A 16014-nucleotide genomic window follows, 5' to 3' on the forward strand; every position below is an offset into this window, starting at 1 on the left:
TATTTTCTTAGCGTGCCCTAGTTTACGGCCTTTCTGGGCGAGATCTTTTTCAGCCTTAAGCCGGGCGATTCAGAAGAGGGGATATCTAGAGGTTGAGGTTGCCCTCTTCTGAATCAGAAAATCTAGGGTAAATTTGACAAAAGCACAGGAGACCTGTTTAGCCATTTCCTTCCTCGTCACTCGCTCCCTAATTCTTCAGAATTGGAGGTTGGTGGAAGCACCTACATATGAGAGGTGGTTAAATAATGAAACAGACCAGGATTTTTGAAGAAGTTTACGCGAGGTGGGTGGGAGCTACTAAAAAGTTTACTGTTATCTGGACATTTGTTTAGGTAATCTTGAAACCCCGACAGATTAGTAGTCTTATTTGAGGCTGGGGGAACTGGGGGGAGAATTGGGGGAAATGTGCTCCTGGGATTTTTCTGGTAGATTTAGCACCTTAGCACGCTACTACTTTTTGCAATTTAGTATATTAACACTTTAGCACTTTAGTAAGAATGAATTGTATATCCGGAAAGTTGGCATATTAATGATAATGTCAAATAAACACAAAAAGGGGGCATCTGGTCAAATTATTGATGCTTCCGGCATTTATCTCACACTTTCATTGTATTGGTTTTAACTATGTTTAGTATGTATTGACCTAACGATGTTTCCCTGTCATTTATTATGAGTGTTATGCCCCTGATGACCTGCTCAATAAAAAAATAATAATAATAATTAATTATTTAAAATTAGAAAACAATAAAAAATGAATAATTTAATTTACACAATTAACAGTATAAATCAATTTAAAATAAATGTCATAATAATTTTTTTAAACACAATACATAAATTACTTCCCATCCTACTCCCCTATCAACACACTCTTTAAAAAAATCACACAAATATCATGATTAATAATTAATTAAAAATTAATAATAACCAATTTATACATCTTTAACAATATAATATTTACCACAACTTACAATATACATTTTTAAAAACATAAATATTAAATAATTAAAAATATAAATAAATTAATTATTATTACATTACCTCCCACCCTACTCCCCTATAAACCCACATCCCGCTCCTAAGAAAATAACACAATTACGATATTTACAGAATAATTAAGAATGATTACCAACTAATCATTAATAAATGAATTACCACAATTAACAATATAAAATATTTCATATATAAATATAAATTAATACAAAATATTGATTAAGTAATTATAATTAAATTACTTCCCACCCTATTCCCCTATAAACCCCTGCTACGGAACAAAAACACAAAATGTAATTAAAAATAATTAATAATTTATACAAATTATTATTTAATTTACTACAATTAAATTACTTCCCACCCTATTCCCCATAAACCCACAACCAACTACGGAACTAAAACGCAAAATTAACACATTTTTATTTATAACTTCTAAAAATGTAATACGTATATTTTTTTTCAAAATACAATACTTAAGAAAAAATATAGAATACATACATATAAAATACATACTAAAATACAGAACACTTATATGAACATCGATATTATTAACAACAATATTACTGACTTCGATATTAACAAAAAAGATATTCCTTATCTTCATGTCGATATTATGGTCACCGATATTCTTGATGTCGATATTCTGTCCCTTTGATAATTCAAACTCGATATTTTTGTAGATCGAAAATGAAAACTCGATATTATGTCTGTACACCAAATAGAAGAATGCTAATCTCTTTATTGAGATTTGGGCATATATACAGACATTTGACTCTTTTCTTCGCTCATACAAAGCTCTTCTGAGTGACATTAAGGTTGGCTTGGGAAAATCTTAGTCATAGTGTTAATTGTTTTGTTTAGTCTCAAAGGAGCATTAGTCAGCTTTCTATTGGCCCTTTGGTGAAACATTTTTTCTCCAGGCACCGTTGTGCATATTGTCAGGAATTGTTAGTCCGACAGCGCTGAATTGCCAAAGTGTGAGAAAGTGGTTCTTTATATACTGGACTAAAATGAAGTACAGTGTGTATAGAGTCCACCAACCCCAGAGGTATAACAGGTTAAAGTCAGAACTGACCTTACTCTCCAAAGTGGTAGCTTGGTCGAGCAGTAAGGCAGTACCAGTGGACAGTGTAAAGAATTTTTTGTACCCACTCAGTCAGCAAAAGGTTTCATACACTCAAGAACTGAACTCCAGGCCAATTGGTATTATATCCTCAGATATAGTTGTTTTATTTTTAGAACCAACAGTTATAAAAATATACTTTTCAGGTTATGAGTACTCTCATGTAATTACTTTGCTAAGGAGCAATAAAGTTTGTGCACACATAGATTACAGTATTGGAAGTAAGCAACACAATCTTAGAACATACTTTAGCATTGAGCTCAATGGGTTTTCCACATATGATTACAGGTGATTACTTTATAGATTACTTTGGAAGTTTCAGGACTAGGCCTAGTGTCCAGTCCTGGGGTCTAAGCGGAAACCAGATTAGCAAAACCGTTTTAGTTATTGTAGTGAATTTTCAGGAATATAAAGCTGTTTTAAAAGTTCACACTTTGAAACTTTTTCAAGGTAAATCTGACAATGTTATTGAATGGGAGGAAATTCAGGTTGCAGGTAAAGTACATTTGCCTTACTTTTGTAATCCAGCCCGGGTCTCTGAGGGCCAGCACTGGGGGCTTAACTCAAAAAAGGTAAGTAATTGCGTTTCAGTATTTGGTATGATTTGTAAGGAATATTTGCAGTTTTCAAAAGTAGACACTTAAGAAAAAATTTCAGAGAAAAGCAGATAATGGGTTCCTATGGAGGAAATACAGATTACCAGTAAATACGGTAAGGATTACTTTAGCGATTCAGTACTGGGCTACAAGGTACAGTACTGGCTCCTCCCCTGATCACAGGTGAGTATTTTGGAATTCGGACTTTGGCTGATTTTATAGGAATATTTTCAGTTTTCAAATCTTCACACTTAAAAAAATTTTGAGTCAAAATGGGCCAATGTTATCCAATGGCAGGTAAGTGAATTACCGGTTTCCAGGTGAGTACTTGGTTGATGAAGTTATAGTTCTGGGCATAGACTCAGGGGTCCCCCAGCGTCAGGTGAGTACAATTAGTTCAGTCCCAGCGGCACAGGGGCGGCCGGGTGCAGAGGTAGTTAGGCCCAATGTTATCCAATGAGGTAAAGGGGGCCTCCGGTTGGTGGCTGCTGGCTAGCAGACCACACGGCTGTGGGAGCTGAGCTCCTGTTCACTTGCTCAGGACAAAGGGGGGAGTAGGCTAGGGCAAAGAGGTCACAGCCAGCGGCACTCAGGCGGCTGGGTGCAGGGTGCTTTTGAGCCGTCGGGCGCTCAATGTTATCCAATGGGAAAGGTCAAAAGGGAACAAAGGCTGCAGGCTCGGGGACGGAGACTCTCCAGGGGCGACCAGCACTTCGAGAGGTAAGTTGGGATGTTGGAGCACGGGTAGGTACCCCAAAGGTAGGCACAGGGGGCTGTAGGGCACCAGGTGCAGGGGTGTCTTTAGGGGTCAGAAAAGCTTACCCTCAGCTGGTCGCGGTAGGTAGGGGCCCTGGTTCTGAGTCTGCAGACGTCGTATGGTTCGTCGAGGAGGGTCTTTGGGCACTGGACTTCGGGTACCAGTCGCCGGGGGGACGACCTCGTGGTCTTGGTTCGGGTTGGCCCGGCCCGGGCTCGGCTGGTGCAGAGTGGGCTGGTCCGGAGCTTCCTGGTCGGCACCAGGTGCTTGGACTGGATTGGTGGTATTATACTAGGATATGGCGCCTCAAGGGACTGTACACCTTTCTAATTTCTAGCTCACTATTAGTAACGGTGCTATAAGGAGAAGAGAACCACACTTCCTCTTCTGACATGGGCAAGGGCCATTAAACATTTGAACGCTCCTTAGCACTCGTTTTAGTATTTTACAATGGTTTGTACATGTATATTTCAACCATACATTAATCATGCAATCATTAAGAATTGAGATCCTCGTTATTCAGTGTGTTCCGTAGGTGTTGCCTTATTTCAGAAGATGTTACAGCCAACACGTGTTTCGTCAGTAGGGAATGTAACCCTCGACTTTTTCAAGGCTGTTAAATGAAGAAAGTAACGTTTGTAACATTCAGGATTTAGTCTAAGCATGTTGTTTCTATATATCACTGTACAGTAAGTAAGTAGGTGGTGGCTAGGTTTTGCTTGTTGTGCACGCATACATTTGTGGGTGTCATCTTAAAAGAAAGTTAAGCTCAATTTTAACCATCAAGTATACATGATTCGCTTCCAAAATATCAGAAGTTAAATGGACCCATTGAGATATGGAGACACCAGTGATTCATTGTGTCATGCTGTCCGATAGTATCTGTGCATAGTGAGACTATTTTTGGTGAGGTCTTGGTCTGGTAGTTAAATTAAACCATAGTGGCATGCATAGTATATAAAAAGTGCTCGGGGTACCTATTTTCCGAGAGTATTCTCCTTTTCTGTATGGGAAAATGGATCGAAAGGGTATGTTCAAAACACATTTGCAACATATTTTTAGGGGTATTCGCATTTTTGCATCTTATTGGGATCGTTAGTTCATGGTTACTCACCTTCCTTGAGGTGATAATTCCAACCCTCAAGGGGGTTCCGTTAGGGGACTTTAGTTCGTGGCGATATATTCCACAGCTTGTAACCACAGTGTCGGTTAGCGATATGGCAGCTGTAAGTTAATTTGATGCTCATTATGATTCCATATTTTAGAATTACATTAGTAACATTGTCGGTGCATCATTTGAATTAATTATCCCTTTTCTTAAAATGGGAAAAGCCCTAATGTTAATACATTGTCTTGTTTGCCCGTGATAAACTCCCACTAGTTGGACCTAAGTGGTATTCAAAAAAGAATTTAAAATAAGCTAACAGGAAACTTTCGTTTTCTATTTATTGGTATGGTCGTTAATATTACAGTCCAACACTTGCCAGTGTTTATGTTAGACTCCCTTGAGTTAATATTAAGGGCTGAGTGCATTGTGTTTGTATGGTTGTCTACTGTTAGTTTGTTATGCCCATCTAGTAAATAAAGAGCCGCTATAGCGCAGTTAAGCTGCAGGCGCCTCGTGTATGCTATCAATATTTTTCTCATCATTTCTCTTTGCTTACCTTTCGCTGCTGATTTTCGGGCTTCTCCTTCCGTCCCCGCTGCTCTGTGTTTGGTGCAGTATTGATTCCCCTGGTTTTGGCGCTAGATATTTCAGACCGGGATTGGTCCGTGTCACGTGACCTATGACATTTCCGGTTTGCCGGTGTTGTTGTGGTCCGTGTTTATCGGTAGTTCCCCAGTAAAAACGGCGGCCATCTTATCCTTTCTATGTGGACCGAGTTAGACTAGCCCTATAATATATATTTCATTTAGGGTGCCACTATGTTACGTTAATGGATCTTGGTTTAAGATTCATTATCATTGTTACTTTTTATTTTTTATTGTTTAATTATTACGAACATTAAAGTTGCGTGTCCCATATTGTTTAGGGGAGTGCTCATATGTGCTCTATGTTGTGCACTGCTAATATTTAATCAGAAAACCATTTTTGTATTTACGGTGATGTTGATAGTTGTGAGTCTATTTGTCGGTGAATATCTTTTTGGTGTAGTATCGTCTCGTTTTTAATATATAGTGCTCCTAACGTGGGTCTTAGATACTATGGTAGTGTGGTTCGATTTCTCCATCCAAAATGGGTACAGTACATGTTTCTTGCCATTAAGTGGTCTTATTGTTGTCGCAATAATAGTAATAGTAGTACAGGTATATTATGATTCTGTAAACAGTCCTTACGGCACCAGGTGCGTTGTTGCTGCAGAGCCTCTGCTGGTGGGAGTTCCAATCGTCCAGGGGGTCCAGGCAGGCAGGGCCTCTGTGTGTCCCAAGGTGGCTGCCCACGAGGGTCGCCGGATTTAGGCAGGAGCAGGTTCCAGGAGCAACAGGCCTGTAGGGCTGGGGCCAAGTCAGTTGGTGTTGTCTGGTTGTTAGCAGCTGCGCGGCGGGTCGTCGTCTTCCTGGTCTTCTTTCTTCTTCTTCTTGTCAGAATCTGAGGAAGGGGGGTTCAGGGAGCCCCTAAATACTAAATTTAGGAGCGTTACAGGTAGGGCAAGGGACCAATAGGTCCCTGTCCTGGGGTGAGTACACCCCCTAGCCTGCTCCTCTCCTGTGGGAGGGGGGCAGGAGCCTAGCTGGGATTGGGCAGGGCTCCCCATCTTCAAGATGGCTGGAGCCCAGGGTCCTGCTTCACCTCGCCTCCTCCACCTGAGGGGTGGAGTTGGCACAGGTTGGCACACACCCCTTCCTGACGTAGTTTTTCCCGCCAGTCTTCCCGCCAGAGTTGGGGTAGAGCTGGTGGGGGGCTGGTTGCTGGGCAGGGGCGGTGGGTGAGATTTTAAAGTGGTGGGGCGCAAACTAATTAGCATACAGCACGGTAGCGAGCGAGCGCAGCGAGCTAGCCCGAACCCCAAAAGGGGGGTTTGGGGGGATTACCCCCCCCCCCTAGAAAATTTTGAAAAAAAAGAAGAAAAATCGTGCATTTTCAAGCAAATTTGAGAAAGCAGGAAGGTTAATAAAGCAATTGTGAAAGTGCAGTTATTACATTAATAGATGGCATAACATAGGTAGCTGCTTATTCAGTATTACCACAGAGCTTCATACATTCTGTCCTATTATGCTCAGGTGCTGAATTCAGACTATAAGACTTTCATGGAAATCTCAGCTCTAAGAGTAGAAGAAGTTACACAGCAGTGTAATGGTTGCCAGGTTCGTTCCGCAGGAGCGTCAGGAACTTGAAGAAAAGTCCACAGTCTTCCCCTACGGCCTTCCGACTCTATTAGACTCTAGAGTAACGAATGGCACGCAAGGGGAAAACAGGGAAACAAAACAAGGAAAGGCGGGGGAAGAAAAACAGTCTTACAATATACTGAACATTAGACTCTAGAGTAACGAATGGCAAGCAAGGGGAAAACAGGGAAACAAAACAAGGAAAGGCGGGGGAAGAAAAACAGTCTTACAATATACTGAATATAAAAGAGGCAGCGCAATGCGCTGTTACCGTGATTCTGGTTGAGCTGAGCTTTGTACACACTTCACATAGGTCCACGCAAGTACCCCAAACATAAATGGTATAAAGGTTTTCGCAATTTTCCAAGGGGAAAGTTTTGATAGGCAACACAAGCAACGAATCGTTCAGCCTGCGGGAGACAGGTCCGGCCAGTGAACAAAGGTGAGCAAATCTGTGTAGTCTCCAAATAGAACAAACACTACAAAACTTTTAAAAACAGAGATAACAATGCATTTCTTACCTCAATCAGAATTTTTTGTATTCAACCAACAAGTAGCAGCATTCACTTTTTGTAAAGGAAATCCGCACGTCTGTCTTTCAGTGTAGCAAACTTGTCAATTACTTGCATATTGAAGTCCGGTATCTTTTGGACTAGCTTGCTCTCTACAGACAGCATCGCCAAAGCATTTAGTCTTTCCTCTAGCATGGTGTTTCTGAGGAATGTCTTTATACGCTTTAAGGCTGAAAAACATCGTTCAGCTTCTACTGTTGTCATTGGAGTCGTAATCACAATTTTGAGTAAAGTCACTGTCTCTGTAAGTGAGTTTTCCATATGCAGTTTATGAATTAACCTCAGCAAACTCAAGGCGCTTGTGGCCTTCCGGTACACAGGCATTCCGTAGAGTACAGTTAACTCAGTTCTCAACTGCTCTTTTTTGAGCATGGGATATGCTTCCGCAGCCTGATTCAGAGCACGCTCAGGGAAGGATTCATCATATTGTGCAAACTCTTTACTTTGCAATAAAGTGGCAGTCACCAAATGTTTTGTGAATGAAAAACGTTCTTTTGCCTGCACAATTACAATGTCACATATCTCCTTTCCAATTCGTACCAGAGAGGTGATGTTTTGTCTGCGGTTTGCAAAAATAGAATGCTCTGGCAGTTTGCTCTCCAAATCGTCAACCCCATCTCTCACTTTCATTATCTTTTGTACAAATGCAGATGTAACGGCTTTCACAGAGACAGTATCTATGTCTTTTAGTTGTAACCGATCGTATAATGCATCAACATGGGTCATTATGTCATGGAATAAAAACAGCAAGAACTGAAACTCTTTGTCTTGTAGTGTTCTAAGAAAGCCATGGGCTTCATTCTGACTTGTGCGATCAAAGTCTTCTCTGGATGATATGGCGTAAAAACATTTCTCAAGGCCCTCCCTGTCTTCAAAGATTAAGTTGACTGTACGAATGTGAAAGTTCCAACGAGTTGAGGATCCCCTTGGTACGCTTTTGTCCACAATCTCATGAAGGGCTTCTGTTCTTTTGGGGGAACGTGTGAAGAACGCGGCTATGCCTCCGATATCCTGAAAGAAAACTCGTGTCTCTCTGATCTTTGATACCGCCTGTTGCATAATAAGATTGAGTTGGTGGGCATAACAGTGCACAAAATGAGCATTAGGGTACACATCTCGAATTCGTTTCTGTACTCCACCAAGGTTTCCACTCATTACGGATGCACCATCATAGCTTTGTGCGATAAGTTTTTGTTTTTGAGGCAAGTCCGGGAAAATTAGGTCCAGTTGACACAGTATAGCTTCAGTGATGGTTGCTGCACTAGAGTCTTTTAAATGTGTGAACCCAAAAAACCTCTCCACAATGTTTCTGTCACTGTCAAGGTACCGAAACACTAACACGGACTGTGTTTTAGTGGCCACATCAGTGGTGTTATCAGCCTGAATAGCCACAAAGTCTGTGTTTCGCAACTCTTGCACAATATGGCTTTTTATAATTTCGAGCATACAGTCAAGGAGTTCATTTTGTATTGTATTAGAGGTGCCCTTAAAGACTGTAGCACGTGCTAAATGTGTTTCCAAATCCTTGTCTATGGTTGACATTAAATCCACTAGGCCTCGGAAGATACCAGGTTTTGAGGAAGTTTCTGATTCGTCATGGCCTCGCAATGCCAGTTCGAAAGCCCCACAGAAACGAATGCAATCAATGATCCTGGATAGATTTTGTCTGTTCCTATCAACAGCTTCATTGTGTTTTTGAATGGATTTGCGATATGCATCATTTATCTGCTGCTCAATTGGTGCGTCTTCCCCCAACATTCCCAGTCTTGTCAGGTTTTCCAGATGATTTCTTGTGAGCGCATGCTTCTTTATTTTTTCAGCGATGTGCTTCAGGTCAACCATTCCTTGCCGTGTCCAAGAAAAGTCACCACCAAACAGCAAGCAGGGGAAGCAGAACAGAGAATTTTTTATAGGGCACCCTGTAAGCCAATCAGCTTTTTTGTACCAGGCATTTGAGAATGTTCGTTTTGACATTTTTCCTCTGTCCTGGGTAGTTTGCTGTAGATTTATTTCAGGCTGATGAGGTCCTAATTGCTTTATCTGTAGTTTTTGTTCAAGTGGCCGTGACTGGAATGACCTTGCAATCAGCTCTTGTACTGTATTCATGATGGTGTGTTGCTGGCCTTACCAATATATATATATTAAAGAAACCTGTCAATAATCAAAATACAACGTATAAGGTGCAGTGCAATAATATGAAATGTCAGTACAAATACAAAATACAGCCATACTGCCTCCTGCCTCTCTGTGCCATAGTGGTCGCTGGAGGCACTGAAAGAGACACTGGAGAGTGACCACATACTACATAGCCCTAACTCCCATGTACAAAAAATATATAGCATCAGTTTCCTTACCTTTAACACTGGTCACTGGTGTTTGCTGGGTTGTAGCCGGGGTCGGGTGAGAGAGCAGCAAAAGAGGAGGTTGGGGTCCTGTGGTTGTTTGCTGATAAACCTGTCAATAATCAAAATACAACGTATAAGGTGCAGTGCAATAATATGAAATTTCAGTACAAATACAAAATACAGCCATACTGCCTCCTGCCTCTCTGTGCCATAGTGGTCGCTGGAGGCACTGAAAGAGACACTGCTTGAGGGCCTGGAGAGTGACCAGATACATAGCCCTAACTCCCATGTAAAAAAAATATATAGCATCAGTTTCCTTACCTTTAACACTGGTCACTGGTGTTTGCTGGGTTGTAGCCGGGGTCGGGTGAAAGAGCAGCAAAGGAGGAGGTTGGGGTCCTCTGGTTGTTTGCTGATAAACCTGTCAATAATCAAAATACAACGTATAAGGTGCAGTGCAATAATATGAAATTTCAGTACAAATACAAAATACAGCCATACTGCCTCCTGCCTCTCTGTGCCATAGTGGTCGCTGGAGGCACTGAAAGAGACACTGGAGAGTGACCACATACTACATAGCCCTAACTCCCATGTACAAAAAATATATAGCATCAGTTTCCCTACCTTTAACACTGGTCACTGGTGTTTGCTGGGTTGTAGCCGGGGTCGGGTGAGAGAGCAGCAAAGGAGAAGTTTGTTGTCCTCTGGTTGTTTGCTGATAAACCTGTCAATAATCAAAAGTACAACGTATAAGGTGGAGTGCAATAAAATGACATCTCAGTACATATACAAATACATCTCCAACAGCTCCCCTTCCCACAAAATGACTGCTAAAATACAGTGGTACTGCCTCCTGCCTCTCTGTGCCATAGTGGTTGCTGGAGGCACTGAAAGAGACACTGGAGAGTGACCACATACTACGTAGCCCTAACTCCCCATGTAAAAAAATATATAGCATCAGTTTCCTTATCTTTAACACTGGTCACTGGTGTTTGCTGGGTTGTAGCCGGGGTCGGGTGAGAGAGCAGCAAAGGAGGAGGTTGGGGGTCCTCTTCTTGTTTGCTGATAAACCTGTCAATAATCAAAGTACAACGTATAAGGACAGCTAAACTTAATTCAATCTTTTGCTGAGTTCATCCCCCGCCATACACACTTGCCCCTTTATCTCCCCCCTGCAGGTTCTTTTTCACCCCTCCTTTCTCCCTCTTCTGTCACGCTCCCTCCTCCCTTTCCTACCTTTCTTTCTCTTGACGCGGGTCAATGATTGATGATAAAAAAATAAGTCCCGGGAGTCTAAAAATGAGTGCTGGTGGGCCCCCACCTGCAAGCACCGGCTCACATTAAGCACTGATCTCCAGTAAACAGTGGGCTAAATATCTGTTACCTTGGACCGTGCATGTCACAAACTTACAAATGGATATATCAGTCGCACAGGGAGTGAAGTGTCAAACGCACCGACACTGTGGGCTGCTTTTCAGCGAGCGGAACATTTGTCACATGGAGACCGTGTAACCCACTGACTCACTTGTTAATTCATCACAAAACTGCGCTGTGTACCTGTCACACAACGGGCGGCTTAGCTCTCACAGTACACAATGTATACATCTTTAATATCGTGGGCACCCTGTTTCTCACAAGCTCGGCTGTGTATGTAAATGTAAATGTAAATGTGCTGGACTTGTAAAGCACACAGCTGCCCGTAAGTGTCCCGGCGCTTGCTTAGGGAACCCGTCCTGGTATTCCCCTGTGAGAAACCCCGGCAGGGTGTCCACAAGGGGAAAGCCAGTCATCCCGCCGCGAGGGGCCGTAGTGGAGATTAAGCAAGCTATTGCCCAGAGTCGCAGAGTGTGACCCCGTGAGTTGAGTAGGCACCAGAGCGAGAATTGTCGAGTCCGTGGAATTTTTGAGCCCGAGACCCGCCGAGGCGGGGAATCGAACCCTGGTCCGCGGTCGATCTCAGCTTCCGGGTCTGCCGCTTCTAACCACTGAGCCACGCTTCTCCCTATTAGTCATTAGTCACACATTATACTGCACCTCCCTGCTATATTTTAGTGGCTTAGAGTAAAATGACACCCCACACCAGTCATGGTGTGGACAGAAACACCTGCATCCCCGCCATTTGTGCACAACCGCCAATATACCTTCCACGTAGCACCTCGCACCCCATAGTGCTATGCATCTGCTACACCTTATGTAATGTTGTTGTGTAACTGTAATGTGCTTGGTATCTTACATACTAGGTCGTGTAACCATCTAGTTCTCAGGCACACACACACACATACAATTTCTCCGACACTTAGAGGCGACTTCCAAGTGTGCCACTGCCAAGGTTTCATCATTGGGTCTGCAAACAGCAAAGCAACCAGGCATTTAGTGGGCAGGGTCCTGCCGGTTCTCACACCGACAGTTCTAAAATAGTAGATGCTGAGTCGGGCCACTATACGGCTCTCCATTTTTGCTCTCACCCTCCAAGTATAAAGAAAAAACTCTGGAGCACCACCCTTTCCTGCCTTTGATGTAACTTCGAAGCACCTCGCCTTTCATAATCTCATCATTTCAGAAGTGAAGTATTTTCAATATTATATACAACAAAACCAAAGTTGTTGCTTATTTAGCTCATGCAACTAACAATTATTGGCAAAGCCAATGGTCCTGGCTTGTTGTAGGTATAGTGTTACATGCTGAATTATATATCTGGATGCAATGACAGAATCAGCAAAATACCAGTCTATTGCACTATTCTAAGCACAGGTTTTTAGCTTAGGTGTCTATAAGTCCACCATTATTACACAGACCACGCCCCTTTGAATGACCCCCTGTATTTTCATTCCACTTAAAGCCATGGAAGCAACAATAACGCGCTAGAAACTGGGATTCGTGTGCCTCATAAAAACACCATATTAATATAACATTTCAAACAAAGCTCTTCTGCATCTCTAGACCCAATACGATCCTTCCTGATGTTCTCCACTTATTCCCCCTCATGACAGTGAAACAAGGAGTAGATCCATGAGAATAATGCCAAGTTATCCTGGGTACAGAACACAAGGCACAGAAATAGGAAACTAATTGGGCAGAAGAACCGATACAGACAGGGTGAAGATTAAATATGCCCTACAGATGGGATAAACACACAGGAGCAGACAATACTTTGAAATGCGTTGGCATAGAGACAACAAACCAAATTGACCCATACTCTCTCAAGCTTACTGACAAATCTTTTGGAGAAGGGATCACATTAGAACCATGCAGATTCAAGGAGTGACTTGTACAGAAGTTTTGAAGAAGAAAATTCCACCTTACACAACCTATTTCATAAACATTTGCTTAGGACTACTCACTTGACCATGCTCACGTGTTGAGTAAAGTGAGGCAGAACATCACAAGAAACAACCTCCTTTACAAAGCACTCTCCATTCCAAATGACAAACCCTCAAAATACAGCCAAATGCCTGCACCTCTGTAACGGGGTCAAGTATGTTGCACAACTTCCGATGCAAAAAATGCATGACATTACAACATACCTTACCAATAACATAATTGTATCACTATATTATCAATATACTTAGAAAAACAGGTATCTTCTAGAAGAGACAGATAGGGCTGCAATCACGTGAGCCATTACTGGAGCAAAACAAGATTACAGGAACTCTAATTGAAAGTGGCATCTAAAGCCAATAGACACAATCTGCAAGTCCTGCAATATTCTTAGGCTGTCCTGTTTTCAGTTTCTATTTTTGGTAAATTCTGGTGGGGTTTTTTCAGTGTTTTCAATACCTTAAAAAACAGTTGTTATCAGTGGTTACACATTTTCACGCCACTAAAAACAACAGAAAAAGTGTTTTTCCGGTGTTTAGGGAACATTTTGCTTTTATCGTTGGTTGCTTTCTGCACTGAAGGAACATGGTATATAGACAGTGTACGTATAGTTTATATGAGGTCCAAAGAGATTTTTGCAAATTAATCTTATTGTAGCACACCATACAATACTTCTTCAGTGAGTATTTGGGGTAAACATCCTTTACAACGCAACTTTTACCATGCAGTGCCTTTACAACGCAAATTTTACAACGCAAACCATTACAACGCATTGCGCTGGGGGGCGCTCTAGGATAGGGAATACGTTTAATTTAATGTCCAACACCTTCCCTAGTGTCCACGGGGACTGGAGTTGGAATAGTAAATTAAACTATTCACTATCCAGCGCCCCAAAGCACTATGCGTTGTAAAGGTATTCGTTGTAAATACCGCGTTGTAAAGGCATGCGATGTAAAAGTATGCGTTGTAACGTCATACATCCGTATTTGGTCATGTGCGCTCGCGCTTTCCTTCCCATGTAAACTTCTGTGAAAAGGACCTCTCAGCATTCATAGCCCCTTGGGCTGAGAACCATCAGCTAAGGGACACAGTTGGGATGGCTCTTTCTTAGATGCCACATAAAGCACGAAATGATAAAAATTTGCATTTTAGTTCCTGGGCATAAAAAAACAGTGCACCAGAATGGACTAAAAAGTCAATAGCATCCCTCATTAACTATGAAGATTGTAAAGATGCTTTCAGCATACCATCTAACAAGTGGGAATCACTTCAGCTCGAGTATCAATTTTGACAGGTCACCACACAAATTTTTTATACACGTAGCTGAATCACTGCAAATACAAACAATATCACTCCAATCTTTGTTGAACTTGGAAAGAACCTTTTTTGCAGAGCATAACAAGTGACACTGCGTTCCATGTTTTCCAAAAGTCTGGTGTCACGTTTTCACCACTATCCCAGATGCTTGGTGATATATATACTTGTCACTATACCTTGCATTTAATGTTTAAAGCCGGAGGTGTTGGCAATTCACCTACTATCAATACTGACCCACTAGAAACTATGGTCTGATGTATTAACGGTTTTTACCCATTCTCTGTGGGTAAATGTGATGACACATATTAGGAAAGATTTTTATAAAACTATCCATTTTACCGATCAGTGAAAGAATCAAATGCAGCCAAAATATCAAAAATGAATAATGTTAGCCAGTCTTTCTTACTGCTAGCTTGTATAACAAAGTTACATTTTATTGACCCCTTCAGTAATAACAAAATAACTCTTTCACTTTCTTTTTCCTTTCTTTGAATGGCATTTAGTTTGTGGTTGTGAAGGTGTTTTTTCAGTGTTTATATGTTTTCACCGGTGAGGGCTATTTTTCTTTCAGTGGGGTTTTATCAGTTATTATAGGTTTAAACCTAAAACCCCACAGCCTAAATATTCTGTAGTAAGAACAACAGTGCTTAACCTTTCAAGCCGGGCACATGTTTTTCTGGAGTTGGAGATGTACACTGGTTACAGAAAAACGAATAGCACACACATTGGACAGGCCATATTCACAAGCTGATACATAGACGTCTTTAACTTGCACACCTTTTGACCAATAACATTGGGTTTACCTCTAAGTAATGGTACATGCCCAGGTTCCTCATGACTAGGATGAGTGTCTAATTTCCTTGAATGCATATCTAGTACTGATCCCCTTCCAGCATTACCGATTCAATCCTTTACCCAGACCAACTATCAGTGTTCCCTCATCGTTATCATTATCATCATAATCACCACCATCAGCAACGAAATAATCAAATTGTATTTCTAAAACAATATATACCAAGAGCATTCATGGATCAAAGGCATGGGGCATTAGTACAAGGGCATTATAGACTTTGGCATTTGTAATGCCACATATGTTATGTATCCCGGCCGTCAAACTTTAAATGAGGCCTATAATGTTTTTGTAATCCTGCTACATTGGAGTAACTGATCATTGAGTTTTAGATGGTCTGGTAATAACTTCGACAAAGTGAAAGGCTAGGCAGGAAATTCTCACTCACTTGCAGAGGCCTTCTTTATACTGGGTGGAGCTAAGAAATCTGTACTGCTAAATCTTAGGGCCTCGAAGGATGATAAATGTATAAACTATTTTTCAGATAGTCAGCAGTTGCACTGTATATTATTTGATGGGCCAGGATTTTATTCTTTTTTTCAGATTTATATAGCACAAAATCAGACCAAAGACATTGGGGTGCTTTACATTAGCACCATATTACTTTACACAAGATCGATTTTTTTTTTGAAAGGCACAGGGAGAGTAAGTGATTTGCCCAGAATCACAGGATGTTGAGCCGAACCTGGGACTCGAACCTGGTGACCCAGTTTCAAAGTTGTCCACTATGGCACTTAGGCCACATCTCCTATCACAGTCTTGGTCGACCACAATATAGCAAACATAAATGCTGCGAAATCACTAGATTCTTACTACAAA

Source organism: Lissotriton helveticus, chromosome 9 (genome assembly GCF_964261635.1).
Source record: "Lissotriton helveticus chromosome 9, aLisHel1.1, whole genome shotgun sequence".
Taxonomy (NCBI): Eukaryota; Metazoa; Chordata; class Amphibia; order Caudata; family Salamandridae; genus Lissotriton; species Lissotriton helveticus.